The following is a 12500-nucleotide window of genomic DNA, read 5'->3' as shown; positions in this document are numbered from 1 at the left end:
AGGGACAGCAGTTTGTGGTGCAAACAGACCATCAACCACTGGTGCATGCCTTCACAAAGTCAGCAGATGTATGGTTAGCACTCCTATACCATAAAATACCTGAAGGGTTCAGTGATCACCATGGCAGACGCCCTAAGAAGAAACTGTGGCAACACCAGCCAACTCGGGATAACCTATCCTGAGATAGTGGAGGCACAGAAGGACAACGAGGGCCTGCAGCAACTACTGTGAATCAACCCCGCCCTCACATGGAGAGACCTTTCAATTAACAGCGGAACAACCACCATCACCTGCGAGATGAGTACTGGATGCCCTACCCATACTTGCCGGAGGGACTAAGAAGGAGAGCCTTCACTCTCACCCACAACCTATCCCATCCATCGGGCTGATCAACCGCCCGAATCATAGCAGAGCGATACATCTGGTGGGGGATGAGAAGGGATGTGAAGACATGGACAAGAGAGTGCATCTTGTGCCAGATGTCAAAAGTCATGAGACACGTCGAAAGTGGGATAGAAGAGTTCAAAACAATAAACCACCGACTCGGCCACTTACATGCTTCATAGTTGGACCCATACCCCACTCAGAGGGGTACAAATAACTGTTTATCAAAATAGACAGGAACGCCAGGTGGCCGGAAGCAATACCCATCTGACAGCAGATGGTGGAAAGCTGCATTAAATCCCTTTTGACTGGGTCAGTAGGCATGGAGTCCCCCAGATCATCACCAGCGATAGGGGGCCAACTTCACATCCACCCTGTGGAAAGTTCTTGTTGACAGTCTGGGAATGAAAATAACACATACAGCGCCCTACAACCCTGAAGCCAACGGAATCATTGAGAGGATGCACCAGTCATTAAAAACAGCACTCACAGCCAGATACTAGAGAGGGAGTTGGAGAAAAGAACTGCCATGGGTTCTTCTGTGACTGAGAACAACACTGCATGCAGCATTCAACGCATCTCCAGCAGAAGTCCTGTACGGCCAAGCATTGACGGTGCCAGCGGATGTCCTCCAAAAAAGAACAAACCTAACATCACCTTCTGGCACCCGAAAAGTGATAGGAAAAATAATTCAGACCAAGGCAACCTACAACACAAACAGAAAAGTGTACATCCCCGAAAGATTTACTGAATCTAAAATACGCGTTCATCTGGGTAGACACAAACAAACACCCCCCCCTTCTCCCCAGCCTGCTCCGGACCACACCACATACTCCAGTGATGACCGAAGGCCTACCAGATGACAGCGGACAAGAGGACAACATGGGTTTCAATCGACTGGTTGAAACCTGCAATCATACCAGTCACCAGTCCACATACGTAGGCCTCTCCTTTGGGGTGGGGGAGTCCTGTAGTGACCACACAGCAGACCTACGATCAAAATCTGCTTTCTCCCACGATGAGTAATACGGGAGGAAAAACCACGCTAGTGAGAGAAATACAAATTCTCTCGCACATCTTTTATACAAATATATCAATCATTGTATTGTCACCTTTCATGTATTTGTATCATTGTGTATGCTGTTACACCAGATTTCCAGTAATGTATGTATAACTGTCAATCAGATGTCTAGTATCTATCGATATGTAAATCGCTGTCTGTGAAGAAACACAGATGCCTGAATTTAATCCCTTCCTTGATCTGTCAAGAGGTCGGGACTACTTTGTGGCTCGCATGAGCTACTGACCTGTATGAAAGTTTTGTAAATAAAGTAGTAGGTTGTAGACCTCCATACCTCATTTCGTACCTCACTCACATTTATCGTGGAAGAAAACAGGTTCTGATTGTAGGTCTGCCGCGTGGTTGCTACAATACTTTTTACAGATATTTTATTTCTATTTTCCTAATCTTACACTCATTGTTTTATTAACTGAATATGTTCTATCCTATACATAGGTGCAAATATACTTATGCCTAATATTCGTACGTACTTACATTCATCTGTCCGTATTCCTATTACTGTCCTATTCCTTTATTTCACCTTCTGTTTAGGTAACATTAAAACGTATGTTTCCTTACCTAATTTGACTAACCAAGCCTAACCTAAACAACATACGATTATGAGTCCTCTCAGTGGTGAAATATCCTATAAAAGTATGGCTCCTGAAGGGGGGTAGTATGGAGCATAGTTTTTGTATTTTTGTCATTTAATTTTATAATTTATTTTCCATTTAAATGGGAAAGAGGCAAGGAGACTGAAATGATGAAATAAAAAGAGAACGAAGATTAGATAGACGGAGACAGACAGACAGACAGAGAGACAGACAAATAGACGGGATTTCACAGAATATCCAGGGTGAGAAAGAGGGAGAGAGAGAGACTAATAATGCTGATAAAATTTCACAGAATAAAAATAAAAAGGAGAGAAAACAAAAGAGTGAAAGGAGGAGGGCAACAAGAGAGAGAGAGAGAGAGAGAGAGAGAGAGAGAGAGAGAAAAGCAGTTATTTATAATAGGATAATGACGAGGCGAAAGAACGAGACAGAGGTAAAGGATTGATAGATAAACAAAGATGACTTCATTATTTTCAAAATATGAGTTATATCAATATTGTTTGTTACATATAGAAAAAATATTATCACTGTGTTTATTTAATACTATTGCTGCATCAGCGGACTTTTGTCCTACTTTAGATTTGGCCATTTCCTCTGTCCTAAAAATTCACTCAGGTTAAAGCCGTGCTATCCTGGGAGACAATCAGATTTTCCTGCTTTCTTTTTAACGAGAAATATTTTCTATTTTCCTTTCTGGTTATCTCCGACTTGCCAGGTGCTAATGCTCCATTTACTTTTCTTTCCTACTGATGTAAACTTTAGGGTTAAAAAAGTTTCAGCTTGACTGTCACAATTTCAATTTCATTCATGAACATAGATATCTCTTTCACATCATCCCATCCCCTACGTGCTGCTCTATGAGCAAGAGCCCGTGCTGTCCGTGCTGGCATAAAGACAGCTCCAGTAAAAACAACAATAACCAGCTCATCCACTGAAGCTCTCATCTCCGTGCCCATAATCCCCAAAATAAGATACGAATATTGAGGAATATCCCTACGCTGCTCTACATCAGCCTTTGGCATAGGGCCTATGATATCACTGTGCTGCCGCCATCCGCCAGCCTACAGAAAATAACCAAAGCCTTCTCTATAGACCTGTCTCTATATACAATTTTCTTTCCTGTAAGATACTGTACCAGTACAGTAGGGAAATGGTTTCTGAACACTTTTTTTCCAACCTCTCTAAAGAATGAATACTAGCTACGTGCTCTCCTCATTGTGTTCCACTTGGAAAGAAATTATCTGAAAAATAAAAAAAATACCGTACAAAAAGAATTCCTCTAACACAACCATAGTATTAAACAAACATAACAGGAAAAGGGCCTCATGCTTAATTATTATTATTATTATTATTATTATTATTATTATTATTATTATTATTATTATTATTATTATTATTATTATTATTATTATTATTATTTATTTATTTATTTATTTATTATTATTATTATTTTTTGTCTATCACAGTCATCCTATTCGACTGGGTGGTTTTTATAGTGTGGGGTTTTGGGTTGCAGCCTGCCTCCTTAGGAGTCCATCACTTTTCTCACTATGTGCGCTGTTTCTAGTAGCACACATTTCTGCATGAGTCCTGGAGCTATTTTGGCATCTGGTTTTCCCAGATTGCTCTTCAATGATCTTGGGATCATGCCTAGTGTTCATATGATTATGGGTACAATTTCCACAAGCATATTCCATATCCTTCTTGCTTCGATTGTCAGGTCTTGAGACTTATCAGTTTTTTTTTCTTTCTTTCTCATTACTGTGGTGTCCCATGGTATTGCGACATCAGTGAGTAATATTTTCTTCTTGATTTTGTCAAACAACGTCACGTCTGGTCTATTGGCACGTATCACCCTATCTGTTCTGATACAATAGTCCCAGAGGATCTTTGCTTGATTGTTTTCTATCACTCCCTCAGGTTGGTGTTCATACCACTTATTACTGCAAGCTAGCTGGTGTTTCTTGCGCAGGCTCCAGTGGAGGGCTTTTGCTACTGAATCATGCCTCTTTTTGTACTGGTTGTGTGCAGGCAACAGACATTCACTTGCTATGTGGTTTATGGTCTCGTATTTCATATTGCACTTCCTGCATATGGGTGATATGTTTTTTTCCATCTATTGTTCTTTGGACATATCTGGTTCTTAGGGGCTGATCTTGTGCCTTGAGCGCTCCCCTCTGTAGCCACGGCCATGTTTCATTGCTGGCCAGTTCCTTTTGTCTGTCTCATGTACTGTCCGTACATTGGTTTGTTGTGCCATTCCTCTGTTCTGTTTTTCATTCTCCTGTCTCTGTATATTTCTGGGTCTTCATCTACTTTTATCAGTCCTTCTTCCTATGCACTCCTTAGCCACTCGTCTTCACTGGTTTTCGGATATTGCCCCAGTGCCCTGCTCTCGATGTTGACTCAGTTCTTTTTGCTTAGTAGCTCTCTCCTTCCTTCCTTTCGTGTTATGTATAGTCTGTCTGTATTTTCTCTTGGGTGTAGTGCTTTGTGTATTGTCATGTGTTTTCTAGTTTTCTGGGCTATGCTGTGGAGTTCAGCCTTCGTCCACTCCACTACTCCTGCGCTGTATCTGATTACTGGTACTGCCCATGTGTTTATGGCTTTCGTCATGTTACCGGCGTTGAGTTTTGACTTGAGTATCACCTTGAGTCTCTGAATATATTCTTTCCTAACCATGTCCTTCATCGCTTGGTGTTTTATATCCCCTCCTTCTATTATTCACAGGTATTTGTATCTTGCCCCATCTATGTGTTTGATCGTATTCCCGTCAAGTAACTTTATCCCTTCAGTCCTTGTTAATTTGCTTTTTTGTATGTTGACCAAGGCTCATTTTTCTATTTCAAACTCCATCTTCATGTCCCCAGATACAATCCTTGCAGTCTGGATTAGAGTATCTGTTTCCTTGATGCTCTTACCATACAGCCTGATGTCGTCCATGAACATCAGATGGTTAATTCTGTTACCTCCTTTCTTGAGTTGGTACCCAGCTTCCATCTTCTGCAGTACTTTTGTCATGGGAATCATGGCTACTACGAAGAGTAGTGGGGACAGTGAGTCGCCTTGAAAGATCCCTCGCCTGATGTTAACCTCTGCTAGTCTTATCCCAGAGCTTGTAAGTACTGTATTCCAGTTGCACATTGTATTTTTAAGGAAGCTGATGGTGTTTTCCTCTGCCCCACATATTTTCAGGCATTCTATTAGCTACATATGCGGTATCATGTCAAAGGCTTTCTTGTAGACAATCCATGCCATGCTTAGGTTAGTTCTCTTTCTCTTACTATTCTTCATTACTATTTTGTTTCTTATTATTATTATTATTATTATTATTATTATTATTATTATTATTATTATTATTATTATTATTATTATTATGGACATAAAGAACCATGCTCTCTTTGGAATAAATTCTATTTCATATACGGAACTGTTTTATTTCCACTTTACCTTCATCATTTCCTAATTTGTATTTACCGTGAAAACAGCTGGGGTTCCCTTGGGTCTTTTTTTATGATGAGCATATATCATATTACCTACAATCTGAATTCCCTGGAGGGAAACTGTTACTTTTTCTTTTACTGCGTTCCATTTTACTGTACTTTATGTAGATCATAAATTTCTCTCAGCTGTTAAAATTATGAATTTCAAGTAAATGTATGTAATTACTATCCTTATGTCATCCTAAATAAACTTATAGTCATCGACGTCTTGGTTATCCTACGTGTGTGATGACTACGAGCTCCTTGAATGTTCTGTAAATTTTTTAATTTCATTTTGGAACTTTAAGTAGTCTTAAATCACGAGTAATTTTAATCAGAACATCTTCCACTGGTTGAAGTTTTGAGAAGAAAAAGCTGTTTGCTATTATGAGAAAGCGAAATCTTAACAAGCTTTTCACATTGGTTCCATGAAACCTCTTATACGTCCCTACGCATAAAATTGCGCCGTTATGGTACACCAAAGAAAAGATCCTGTATAGCAGACTTGTTAAGAACATGACACTACTAAGGGATTCAGAGCTGATGAAACAGTTTTTCGGCAACACCTTTTTATCATAGCATCAGATAAAGTTGAAAATTTTTAAGTGTATATTTTATAACCCTACATAATTTTTACAAGTATTATTTAGCACCTAAGTTCAATAGTTCTGATACTTTTCAGAGTAAAAGTGTGTTTCCTATGCCAGAGGCATCAAAATCGCAGGTAAGGGTTTTGAACACAATAGTGACGTTAACACCTATGACATCATGGAGCTCCACCCACAGTGAAGAGAAGTTTACATATGGGGAAAATGCCTTTTCACTGTGGCTCTGCCCACTTGCCGATGATATATTCACTCATTGATATTAGTACCAAAGGCCGAGAGAAAGAGAGCGTCTGCTCACTTCCCCCCAAAATCCCCCATGTAGGTGGAGCTTTGTCTGTCTCCGTATTGCGTCAGCAGGTGAATTGCCCTAATGACCAGATACCTCTAAGATACGTCATCGCCTACGTAGTTACCCCAAGTGGGAGGCGACTCCATCCAATTGGGTAGACCTTGTCTCTCTTGGCCTTGTCAGTACCCATCCTAGGCTTCAGCGATATCAATGATGGCGAGCAGGATTCGTCATTGTCCCCTTCATAGCATTTTCATTTTCAATAATTTTATTATTATTATTATTATTATTATTATTATTATTATTATTATTATTATTATTATTATTATTATTATTTTGTGGAGGTTTCATAGCAACTTCCACAGCAGTTGTTCGGATTAAGTTGTTAGCTTGGAATTCTTCCATTTTCTTAATATTCCTATTGTTTCTACTTTACAAATAATTCACTGTATGTAATTCCTCCACGTAATGAACCAGTCTGTCGCTCATTTTTAGATCTACATTTATTCAGGGCGGGAATACAAAAAGACAATCTGTTTTGTTTTATCTCAGGTTAGCCTTCTATTTGCAGCAAGTCAGGAGCGGTCACTAGAAGTAGAATTCAAATGAAAAATAATGATACCTCATTTTCCTCAATTGTTAGAGGTGTAAAAGTCAACGCCATTGTTTTATTTCAGTTAATGTAACCCGTTGCTATTTTTACTTTTTTTTTTTTTATTTATATCATACAGCACCCTGAACAGCACTCGTATACTTGCTGCAAATAAAAGGTAATAGTATGGGTCAAGATTTTGAGGGCAAGCTATTATTTACCTACCTAATATCAATCAAATATAACACGATTTATATTGATAGGCATGGAAAGGAAAATATATTGCAATTAGTTTGAATGCGGAACATATTGTTATAATCATTGTTTTAATAAATATGTTTTAGATGTACAAATAAAACGTCTAACACTATACATAATTTATTCGCAAAATGTCTTCATCGTCACTCTCGAGAAAGAGGTCATCATCCCCATCCTCATCGTCGCCAGCGATGTCAGTGATGAGTGGTTCCACGCTCTTATGAATATTGTCCATGAATGTCTAACAGCTGCTGCCTACACTTTTGAGGTGGCCAAGTAACCATTACCCACTTTAGAAATAGTTACCTATTCACTCTATAGTAAATCTTGCCACGGGTCTTCTTGCCTGTATACAAAGTGGCAAGCCGTAGCACAAACGCAGTCTTGTAACCACGGGGACAATTCCATATCCTGCTGGCCATTATTGAATTTGTCGAAGCCCAGACTGTGTAAGCATATCCATTCACCGCCTACCCGGTGGCATATTTCCTAAGTCTGGAAGAGTTATAGTAGTAGGGAAAATTAGGACCAATCAAAGCGCGCGGAGCTGATCATGACGTCACAAGCCACGCCTTTTAGCTCCTCAATCTCATGTCCATTACTGCCAGTCACGATGCCGAAGAGAAACTTCCCAATTTCACAGTTTACGACCTGTATGACTTATACATTTTAGTCAGATATATCTAAGCATAATGCAACACTAATTTAACAACAATATATTCTTCAAATGAGATACACTGTGAAATATATTATGCGTTATTGGCTTCTCCCTCTTGGTAATAGTGGTCAGTGCCTGTTAATTCCTGCTCACAAAGTCGATATTTACTGCATAAATAATATTTTCATCGCGAGTTTTTAAATTATATACTTCAAAATGCACATTTAATACCATTTATGAAGAGTACGATAACTCATGGGATGAATAAAACAATATAATACAAGATGGTAAAAACGATGGTATGGTAAAAATGATGGTATACGACCTGTAATTAGCACTACGGACTACAGACAGGAGGCCAAGAACTTCGCGGCACTTCAACTCCCATCAAGATGAATTTAATCTTGGACTTTGCAAGTGACGGCTTTAAAAATGTTGACATTAAATATGAACAAGACTGCGTGAAACTTAACCAATGTTAAGTGCAGAGAAGAATTCAAGCAGTGGAAAGACATTTTTCGTGAAAAAAATAAGCAGTGTTTTAATTCTTATAAACTGTACCCAGTTGGCGGCGAAAGGAATGTTGCAAATGCTAAGTCGCATGTCAATGGTTACTGAGCTAGAGGGCAACTGAAATAAGTTGCTGCTAAAATGTTGACAGGATGTAGTGTTATATGCCGGGCTGTGCAATATACTTTTTTCTTCCTCATCCCTAAAGTACTACTTTGATTTTGAAAAATATATATAGGCTATATATAAACAAACTCTGAACATTTACCTATATATTATTTCAATGCAGTTTGTTTTATTTGGCTTTCATTATTGTATAGATTTAAGTCTCAGCTCAGTGTTAAGTCCATTTTAGCCCCAAGGACTGTACTGTACAGTACTATATGAGTGTGTGTATAATATTACACACACTCCTCACACACACACACACACACACACACACACACACACACATCATATATATATATATATATATATATATATATATATATATATATATATATATATATATATATGTGTGTGTGTGTGTGTGTGTGTGTGTGTGTGTGTGTGTGTGTGTGTGTGTGTTTGTACATAAGTTTTGCTAATCTTAACGTTTACCACTAGCCCACTCGAGGATGCAGCATGGAAGTCGAGCATAAATTTGATGACAAATTTATGCACTTAATTTAAGGCATACGTTTGGTTATTGAGTGTGAGCTTGTATGAAAATAATGGTATACTCATATACTACCGTTATCCCTGGCTTTAATTCATGCATGTTGAATATTTGTCTAAAATTTTTTGTTGAAAAAGAGTTTGATAAAAGTGCCATCCATGTTTATTTTAAAGCATATCGCAGTTCTAATAAGTTTATGCATCAATTCTACTCTAGTTCAGCCAAGTAAAAAGTCTACTGTAACTCTATAAATAGGTATTCTGTACTCCTATAATTGCTAAAAATATTAAATACTAATGAAATACTTACTTTAACTCTTTGTACACAATGAATGACAAGTACGAAGGGTTTGCTAAAAATATTAAATATAAATTTAATAATCAGTGTTTTCTTTGTACACAATGAATTTTAAGTAAAAATCACGTAAGAGCTTGCTAAAAATATTCAATACTTAATTATATTATCACTCTTTATTTATTTGCACACAATGTATGAAAGGTAAAAATCAAAAGCAAAAAATATTCAATAAACTTTTTATATATTTGTACACAACGAATGACAAGTACCAATCAGGTAAAGGTAAGGAGATCTGGAATGTTATCAAAACAGAATCCACAACAAAAAGGCAATGTTTTTAACTACAACTTATCGAGTACACCTTGAAAAACAATCTTATTCAGCTTAGCTACTGACAGGATGTGTTTGTAAAGTAACTATATTTGGCGACAGTAGGCTAACTTAATCACCTAAACAACAATACCGTAGGTTTCCTTAAGAGCACATTAGCTCTTGAAATAATTTAATGAATGAAGCTGATACTGTGTCCCTGTAAATAGTAGGGACTATATCAGTCTGTTTCCTGTTCATGACCAGTACAATGCTTTTATACAATACACAGTAATGTGCACTGCTACGAAATAGCTCATGTCCATAGGAAGTCGTAGCGTAAGCCTACCCTCTCGCTATTTTTCCCCTACAAACAGGTCAGATACCATCATTATTACCATCTTGTATATTGTTTGATTCATCTCATAATCTATCGCAGCTCTTTATAAATGGTATTAAACGTGCATTTTCAAGTATATAATTTAAAAACTTGCGATGAAAATATTATTTATGCACTAAATATCGACTTCGCGAGCAGGAATTAACAGGCACTGACCACTATTACCAAGAGGGAGAAGCCAATAACGCATAATAAATTTCATGGTGTATCTCATTTGAAGAATATATTGTTGTTAAATTAGTGTTGCATTATGTTTAGATATATTTGACTAAAATGTATAAGTCATACAGGTCGTAAACTGTGAAATTGGGGAGCTTTTCTTCGGCATCGTGACTGGCAGTAATGGACATGAGATTGAGGAGCTAAAAGGCGTGGCTTGTGACGTCATGATCAGCTTCGCGCGCTTTGATTGGTCCTAATTTTCCCGATCCCTATACTCTTCCAGACTTGGGAAATATGCTACCCGGTGGATGGGCAGAGCCTCATGACGTCATATTATGTTTACAACACGAATTGTTTTAGGATCCTTACTCGTGATTTTCTCGGTTCCGGCATCGGCAACTTCATTTTACTCTATAAATATCAAAACTATCGAACTTAAGTACTAACCAAGACTTACAAAAATTAGGTAGGGTTATAAAATATACACTTGCCAACTTTTTGTTACCGAAAAACCGTGTTTCATCGGCTCTACATTCCTCAGTAGGAAAAAATGGCATTTATATTTACAACAATGTAAGTCAGGAGGTTTCACCGAGTTCCAAAACTAAGCCTTTGCCTGAAATAATGAGGTAATCCATGGAGAGAGAGAGAGAGAGAGAGAGAGAGAGAGAGAGATGAATTTATAAACTATATATATTACACGAGTCGTTTGCTGTGCTGTGAATTGTCTACTCACCTTGAATTGCATTTCATTTTTGAATTACCTTGGCACCGATTTTTGTTCCTTTTTCGTAAAAATAACTATTATACAAGATACCTGCCGTAACCTCGGAAGTTATTGTAGATCTAGGTAATTGATAAGAGTATTTCTTATTGACCTATTGATGAAACCCCATCTTTATTCTTTATTAACATCCAGGGAAGCAAATGGTTAGCAGGATGTTCACATCTTCAGTACATATAAGGTCCGTCAACATTTTGCAACACTACTACTATGTGAAAAGTGACCTATTAAGTAGAATCGTCAATATGCCTGTGAAATCATTTTTGAAAGATTGCTCTATTGTATTTTTTAGAAACTTAATAGCTAGTTAGTATACGGAAAAGGATAAAAAATTTACAGAGTGAGACAGACGGACAGATTTGCTATCAGAAATCTAAATAACTATTTCTGAAATAATTCCTGATACCCAGTTTGAGAGAAAACTTACTTTTGTTACAAAAGATTAGCAAGGCCGGTAATTCTGGAGATTTCTGCCTTGCTGACAATGAAAAATTGCATATTTTGCCCCTGAGGCTGTGCTTTCCTCCTTAAATACCTTTCATCGTTCTTTTGTCGAAATGTGTCATTAAACAAAGAAAAGGGAACTAGAATTCCTTCTCTTATCACCACAAATTTATCCTGAAGCAGTTTCTCGATGGCCTCAGGGGTCCATTACAGCGCGTTGAGGACGTTAAGTAGCTCATTTCGAAGGAACAACGGCTGGGGAATGCCGCCAACAAGATTTCCCTAGTTAACTGAACGACTTTGGAAATAGGCCTTCCTGATTTAGCTCCAATAACCATACGTTACTCCAGTGTTCTTTTATTATTAGAGAGAGAGAGAGAGAGAGAGAGAGAGAGAGAGAGAGAGAGAGAGAGGTAGGTTTGGATAGCTTATTTGTCTATATACTGTGTAAGTATGAAGGGTGTGACTATGAAGAGTTTAGATGACCTCAAGTAATGTGTTCCAGCTAACCGGGAGGTCGGTGATACCGACCAAATAGCACCATGTTTCTCATTAGATTACCAATTAGTGTGTCATATGTTAGGCCTAATTGAGGAGTCGTTGACAATTACTCTTGCTAATGAGATAGATCCACAGAATTTAAATGCATTTATATCTCGAAATTCTAGCATTATCAGTGACGGAAGTGGAAAAAGTACTTGCTCATGATGTCACCGAAAAGTTATTAATATATATTAATTTGAGATACAAAAAAATCTCTTGGATTGTTCTAGTTCCATAGACCGAAATGCCATTTGGATACTACCACAAAACCATTAATGTAAACCTTCAAAATATTACGACGATTCTGTTTCAGAATTCATTTCAGCTGACTGAATGACAGTTCTAGGATTTTGTTGTATTGATCAGTTATAATGAATGCGAGAAGAACGTATCCATTAAAACTAAGATTTTAGGATGATGTCATTTTACTTTAATTCCGTTCAGCGGA

Source organism: Macrobrachium rosenbergii, chromosome 1 (assembly GCF_040412425.1).
Source record: "Macrobrachium rosenbergii isolate ZJJX-2024 chromosome 1, ASM4041242v1, whole genome shotgun sequence".
NCBI lineage: Eukaryota > Metazoa > Arthropoda > Malacostraca > Decapoda > Palaemonidae > Macrobrachium > Macrobrachium rosenbergii.
The sequence above is the reverse complement of the archived record's forward strand: the minus strand, read 5'-3'. Positions refer to the sequence as shown.